Source organism: Zosterops lateralis (assembly GCF_965231275.1).
Source record: "Zosterops lateralis genome assembly, chromosome: 16".
In the NCBI taxonomy this organism is placed as follows: domain Eukaryota; kingdom Metazoa; phylum Chordata; class Aves; order Passeriformes; family Zosteropidae; genus Zosterops; species Zosterops lateralis.
Genome location: NC_139776.1, coordinates 116878 through 124172, shown reverse-complemented (window position 1 = coordinate 124172; position 7295 = coordinate 116878). Strand labels below are relative to the sequence as shown.

At 52.6% G+C, this 7295-nt stretch overlaps 1 long non-coding RNA gene across 1 annotated transcript; it reads left to right on the top strand.

Moving 5' to 3' along the window:
- Nucleotides 1-852: 852 nt before the first annotated feature.
- LOC310916088 lies at nucleotides 853-1399 on the top strand. The gene is made up of 2 exons (XR_014591258.1): nucleotides 853-942; nucleotides 1233-1399. It is a non-coding gene; the product is annotated as an uncharacterized lncRNA (long non-coding RNA).
- Nucleotides 1400-7295: the final 5896 nt, after the last annotated feature.

Genomic DNA, 7295 nt, shown 5'->3' with positions numbered 1-7295 from the left:
CCCGAGGACCGAAAGATCATGGCCAAAAAGGCGAGAAAAAATGCGAAGACCCCCGGACACGTGGCAGCCGGCTCCCTGCGCGCGGCCTAGACCACGGAGCCGCCCGGGAGCGATTTTTTCCGCGGCGTACGCAGGTGCGCGGGCACGGGATGGGGGCTGAGCGGCGCCACGGCAGTGTTCGGGCAGGCGATGTGGTCAGGCGCCTGTGCGAGCAGCCGAGGGGGACATTTGGGGGGGATGCCACAACCAAGATGGCGGCGCGACTCGCGGCGCTTGACCTTCTAAAGATGGCGGCCAAAAGGGCGGGAAACAGAGAGGACCTGTGGTGTGTCTATCTTAGTGCCTGCATAAAAATCCTGACCACGGCGCCGCCCGGGGACAATTTTCTGCGGCGTTTCCAGGTGTAGGGACACGCGCTGTGGGTTCAGCCGCGCCGCGGGCGGGTTCAGGGGAGACATTTTAGTCAGGCGACTGTGTTAAACACCGATGGGGTCCTTAAGTGTGCCACAACCAAGATGGCGGCGCGATTCGCTGCGGCCGACCTTCTCAAGATGGCGGTGGGGAGGGGCAAAAGTGACGTAAGTCGCGGCGTCACCGAACAGAGACGGGGAGGGACGAAAATGACCGAGTGTTGCCGAACAGCCGAGAATAGCCGACGGCTGACGGAAATCGCCGAACAGCCGAACCCAGCCGAGTTTCCCCGAACGTCGCCCCCCTCAGCCGAACCGAACGAGCCGGGGGCAGTTCCGGGGCGCTCCCGGCCGGTGTCCGCCCTCACTGCCGCTTCCTCGGCGGGCCATTCAAGGCGGTGTCGGGGCCGCTGCCGATCCCCCGGCCGGCGGGCGGGCGGGACACGCTGGCGCTGTGCCCGGAGCTGCAGCACTCGCTGTCGCCGCTGGAGCCGTGCCGGGCGCTCCCGGGGAAGGCAGCGAGGAGAAACCGGTAAATTAGAATTAATGTAGAGGGGACAGGGCAGGCACAGGTGCAGCTGGGATGGATAACGAGGGGCCGGTTCCAGCCGGGGGCGGTTTAAAAGGGGAGCATCAGCTCAATTCGATATCGAGCTGTGAAGAATGAGGAATTTATCCTGAGTTCTGGCCGTGGTTCATGACGAGGCTGCAGGAGCATTTGGGTTTGGAGCATTTCCTCGGGGGACGACAAGGGACAAACTTCTATGCTAAACAGATAAGCCACTTTGGGTTTATTGGGGGAATGTGTTTTTTTCTTTTCAGCTTCGTCTCACCAATCCCTCCCCGGTGCTCCCAGAAGAAAAAGGAGTTATGGAGACAAAAGGAGTTCAAATTGATTGGAGAAACTCCTCTTCTGTTGTTGTCAGTGTCTGAAGTGGAGGAATTTTCTTTTCAGCTGGAATTTTAATAAATAATGATGTTTCTATGTGGCTTTTATTCAATATTATGTACTTAGGGGAGATGTAGTATTTTGCGTGACTTTTTGGAGTATTATTTATCATACATAATCAGGTTTTTGAGTGAGGATAACTTTATGGATGGGTTTGTTTGTATTTGAGGTAGAATTAATCGAAGTAGCTCTTCTTGAGAGACTTCTGAAATGTGTTATTGGGGTTTTGTGTGTTGTGTGGAGGGATTCAGGTTGGGTAGAGCTGGGTTTTTTCTGTTTGGTGGTTTTTAATGATTTATTGTGTGGCTTTATTCTGTTTGTAGACGGTGTGATGAGACATGTGGTGTATTTATTTCGTGTTTGGTTTCGTAGTTCACATGGTCAGAGTATTTTTGAACTGAGTTTGGTTTTGAATTGTTTTTGGGGGATATTGTGTTTTTCCAGGGTTTGTTTTCTAGGGTTTACAGTGGTGTAATTGGCTGTGGTGTGAGGTGTAGGGGAGGTTTTTATTTATTTACTGGTGGCTTTTATCGTGGTGAGCATCTAGTGTTTGTTTTAGTGGGTTTGAGACAGTGTGATGTAGTTCATTTTTTAAGGTTTCTTAATATTTATGATGACATTATTGTTTGTGGTGTTGTAGAGGTTTGTTTATTTAGCCTGCTTGATTAGAGTATATGTTTTATAGTTTTGGATAATTTAGGGGATATTGTTTGTAGTCAAATGGATATTTTGGTTTTGTGTGTATTTATAGGGGGTCTGTTTGTTTTGATGGTTTTGAGGAATTATGGGTTTATTGAGTCAGGAATAATTGGTTTTGGTGCTGTTAATTTGAGTATATTTCTGCTGTTTTTATTTTTGTGGATTGATTTGTTTATTGTTGTGCTTCTCTGGGTTTTCCAGTCTGCAGCAGGTTTAAACAGTCAGAAGAAAAAGGGAAAAAGAAGTCTTTGCTTTAGCTGGCTAAAACTAACAAAGAGCGAAGGAGATCTGTGTGCTTGGGCTGAATACACTGGACAGGGAATGCACAGGAGTAAACACTGTTTCCTTAAAACGGGCTGCGTGCTTTTTCTTTCCTTGCTTTGCTCTCAAAATCAGTCTGGAATGTACAGAAGGCATTTCTGAAGTAGTTATTTTAAATACTTGAGGGGTTTTGGCATTTAAAATACTTATTTTGGAGGAAGTTTGTTTGAAGTTTTTGCTTACTTATAATGAGATTATTTTATTTTTAATTAGGTGTTTTTATGGGTTTTTTTGTAGTTAAAAGTTGAGACTTTTTTGTTATTTTATTAATAGAAAATAGGACTTGTTTTTGTATATAGTGATGGGATCGGTGTATATGGTGTTGACTAAGGATTAAAAATTCTGTGGTTTTGATGCATTAGGTTAATGAATTTATATAGTTCAAAAGACGTGGGTTTATGCTTGTTTAGTTAAGGGCAGGTCTTTAAGTTGGGGGGGTCCTGGGTGTATATTTCAGAGATTTTTTTGAGGGGAATGGAGATGGGGTTATTTTTATTATATTTGGAAAATGGACTAGGAGTAATAAGAGTTGGCTTTTTTTTGCTGCGCTTTTGTTTGTGTTTTCTACAATTGATATATTTGTGTGGTCAGGGCAGTGGTGTTTCTGGTGCAGCTCTGAGCATCCCTTATTGTTTGTGTGTTTCGGGTGGTCACTTGTCTCACACTGAGATCCTCTCACCCAACAGCCCTGCCGGCACCAGGAAATCGCCGCCGCCGTCCTCTCGTGCCCGGAGCCCCGGCAGGACGCCGGCGCAGCGCCGGCTGCGGGCGGAGCAGGAGCGGCTCCTGCCGCCCGCAGCGCTCCCGGTCCCGATCGCGACCGCAACGCCGCCGCGCCCTCAGCCCGGGCCCCGAACCCCCCGGCCCCGATCCGCCGGCCCTGGCGGGAGCAGGGCCGTGAGGGGACAGCGGGGCGGGGCTCGCGGAGCCGAGCTGGGATTGGCGGGGCCGGCGCTGCCTCCGCTTGTGATTGGTTGGGCTCACCTGGCCGGCGCTTCCTCAACAGGGATTGGCGGGGCCGGCGCTGCATCCGCTTGTGATTGGCTGAGCTGGCCGGCTTTGGGGCATAAATAGCGCCCTGAGGGGCGGGGGGCGTCAGTCCGGCGGCGGGACGGGGAGCGGTGTTTGGAGCTGCGCGGTCGGTCGGCCGGGAGGAGCGCCGCTGCGCCGAGATGGGATGCCCGCAACTGCCGGCCCGGGGAGCGAGGGTGAGCACGGACGCGACTCCCGCGTCCGCCTGCGCCAGTGTCTGGGGGCCGCCGGTGTCTTGGGGCAGTGGCGCCAGCCGTACCCAGGGAGGCCGGAGGCCTGGTGCGAGGCCTGGTGCGGCGCAGGACGACCGGCTGCGGCTACCAGGGCCCGGCGAGAAGCTCTTCTGTAGTTTCTGGATTTAAAAGCAGTGTTTACAGGATCAGAAATAAAGCAGCAGTTTTTGCACTTTTTCTTATTTTATTTTGCTTTTATTAGAAGTAACTATGTTTTTCATATTTATTGCATCTTTTCATTATTTTGCTTGTTTCAATGCATTATTTTTGGCTCATGGTTTTTTTTTTTTTTTTTTTTTTTTTTTGTTTGTTTGTTTTGTTTTGTTTTTGGTTTTTTTTGGGGTTTTTTTTTTTTTTTTTTTTTTTTTGTTTGGTTGGGTTTTTTTGTTTGTTTTTTGTTTTTTTTTTTTTTTTTTTTTTCTTTTTTTTTTTTTTTCCCTAAATATCTGATGTTAATTCAGTAAAGGTTGTAGGGCTAGGGCTGAAACAGCAGTTGTGAGCCCAGTAGAGACAGAAAGCCCCAGGATGTGGAATAAAGCCCTTGGCACTAGAGGCAGGCCCAAAACAGTGTGGAACGGTGGAAATGCTGGGGCTGGAGGGTTCTCCCCACGGGAGAAGGGGATGGAGCTGCAGCTCAGGGCCTGCAGGAGATGCCTGGGGGGTTACCAGCCCTTGCCCCGTGGTACCCAGCAGAGGCTGAGGCTGTGGGGGCTCGGAGGGCTCCAGGCCCCGAGAATCAACCCGTGGACACCTTTTGGGATGAGGGAGCAGGGGCCCAGTGGCTCTTTCCAGCCCTTGGTGCTGCCTGGGGGAGCTGAGGGGGCTTTTGGACAAGTGCTGGCCTGAGACCCAGGGGAAGGGGGGAGATACATGTTGGCCTTCGGGCTTCAAGTGTCCCCAAGGTTGAGAACCCAGGAGGGTGGGTGATACAACTCCTAAAGACATTGAAGTGATGACAATGACTGACTTGTGGCCTTCTCAACAGCCCCGGGCTGCAGTGAGAAGCAGTAGCAGTTTTAGCTGCAGGCAGTGGGAAGCTGAGGAGCTGGAGCTGAGACAGCAGAGATGGAGGAGACACAAAGATGGTAGGCTTTGGGGTAAAACCCTTGCGGGGCTGGTCTAGGGAATATGGAGCTGGGACGGGAACTGCGGGCTGGAGCTGAAATCGCTGTAAGGGCTGGGGAAGGGACTGGAGAGCTTTTGCTGCAGTAAGGATTAGCAGGTTGGGGCTGGACTATGGGTACAAAAGGGGAGCTAAAACAACACAGAGCTACAAAAAATCCAAAAATCATACTCTGAGACCAAAAGCGGCACGATGTGTCACTGATGGGAAGACGTGAAGACACAACTGAAACAGAAGAGCTGGCAGTGAAATAAAGCTTGTGGGTCAAGAGCTGAAATCACTGGGGCTGGGCAAGGGGATTCTGCAGGGCTCGGGCTCAAAGCCCTGCAGCGGTGGCATAGAGACTGCCAAGGCCATAGAAACTCTAGGGCTGACATAGAGCCTGTAGGATGGGTGTGCTGAAATAAATAGGCCTGTGATACTGGTGTTGGGGCTGGGTCTCGAGGCTGAACACGGGAGAGGGCGTGTGGACAGCTGAAAGTGGGAGGGGCTGGAAGAGGGCTGAAGTGCCGGCGCTGCTGGGATATTGCCTGCGTCCTTGGGGGGGAGGTGCTGTATGGCCAGGGCTGAAATCACTGTTGGGGCTGGGCTATTGACTGCAGGGTGGGCACAGACACTCTCGGGTCGGAGCTAAACCGTGCCAGAGCTGGGGCCAAGACAACCATCCTGCCCCATGACGGTGGAGAAATTGCTGCTGCCGGAGTCGGAGAAAACCGTGCATGCTGCTAGAAGAAACCAGCTGGCTGTCAAATAAAGCTTGTGGGTCAAGAGCTGAAATCACTGGGGCTGGGCAAGGGGACTCTGCAGGGCTCCGGCTCAAAGCCCTGCAGCGGTGGCATAGAGACTGCCAAGGCCATAGAAACTCTAGGGCTGACATAGAGCCTGCAGGATGGGTGTGCTGGAATATATAGGCCTGTGATACTGCTGTTGGGGCTGGGTCTCGAGGCTGAACACGGGAGAGGGCGTGTGGACAGCTGAAAGTGGGAGGGGCTGGAAGAGGGCTGAAGTGCCGGCGCTGCTGGGATATTGCCTACGTCTTGGGGTGGAAATGCTGTATGGCCAGGGCTGAAATCACTGTTGGGGCTGGGCTATTGACTGCAGGGTGGGCACAGACACTCTCGGGTCGGAGCTAAACCGTGCCAGAGCTGGGGCCAAGACAACCATCCTGCCCCGTGACGGTGGAGAAATTGCTGCTGCCGGAGTTGAAGAAAACCGTGCATGCTGCTAGAAGAAACCAGCTGGCTGTCAAATAAAGCTTGTGGGTCAAGAGCTGAAATCACTGGGGCTGGGCAAGGGGACTCTGCAGGGCTCCAGCTCAAAGCCCTGCAGCGGTGCCATAGAGACTGCCAAGGCCATAGAAACTCTAGGGCTGACATAGAGCCTGCAGGATGGGTGTGCTGAAATATATAGGCCTGTGATACTGCTGTTGGGGCTGGGTCTCGAGGCTGAACACGGGAGAGGGCGTGTGGACAGCTGAAAGTGGGAGGGGCTGGAAGAGGGCTGAAGTGCCGGCGCTGCTGGGTTATTGCCTGCGTCTTGGGGTGGAAATGCTGTATGGCCAGGGCTGAAATCACTGTTGGGGCTGGGCTATTGACTGCAGGGTGGGCACAGACACTCTCGGGTCGGAGCTAAACCGTGCCAGAGCTGGGGCCAAGACAACCATCCTGCCCCGTGACGGTGGAGAAATTGCTGCTGCCGGAGTCGAAGAAACCCGTGAATGCTGCTAGAAGAAACCAGCTGGCTGTCAAATAAAGCTTGTGGGTCAAGAGCTGAAATCACTGGGGCTGGGCAAGGGGACTCTGCAGGGCTCCGGCTCAAAGCCCTGCAGCGGTGGCATAGAGACTGCCAAGGCCATAGAAACTCTAGGGCTGACATAGAGCCTGTAGGATGGGTGTGCTGAAATATATAGTCCTGTGATACTGGTGTTGAGGCTGGGTCTCGAGGCTGAACATGGGAGAGGGCGTGTGGACAGCTGAAAGTGGGAGGGGCTGGAAGAGGGCTGAAGTGCCGGCGCTGCTGGGTTATTGCCTGCGTCCTGGGGGGGACGTGCTGTATGGCCAGGGCTGAAATCACTGTTGGGGCTGGGCTATTGACTGCAGGGTGGGATTGTGAGTGAAAATGGAATCTGCAGAGCTGAGAAAGGGACTGAGAGATGCATGCTGAAATGATGGAAGGGCTGGAATAGTCACTATGGAGCAGGGATGGGGACTCTAGGGCTGCAGCTGAAAAGGACTGTGCGGCTGGATATTGACTCTGGGCTGGACTCAGTGATCGTAGGGGGGGAGCTGAATTTTTGCAGAGCTGGAGTCAAGACAAAGATCTCTAGCAGTGTGCTTTTTGCATGGTGGAGCTGCTACCTAGAGCCCCATAAGCATCTCCTGTGGAAAAGCCACTGGCGGAGGATTCGGGCTAAGCAGTCAGACTCACATCACACACGCCGTGGCTAGGCTCAGCAAAGAGAGGCAAGAAGGGCCTTTTTGTACGATGAATTCCAGCAAGGTTTTTTCCAGCACCCTAAAGGGATCAGG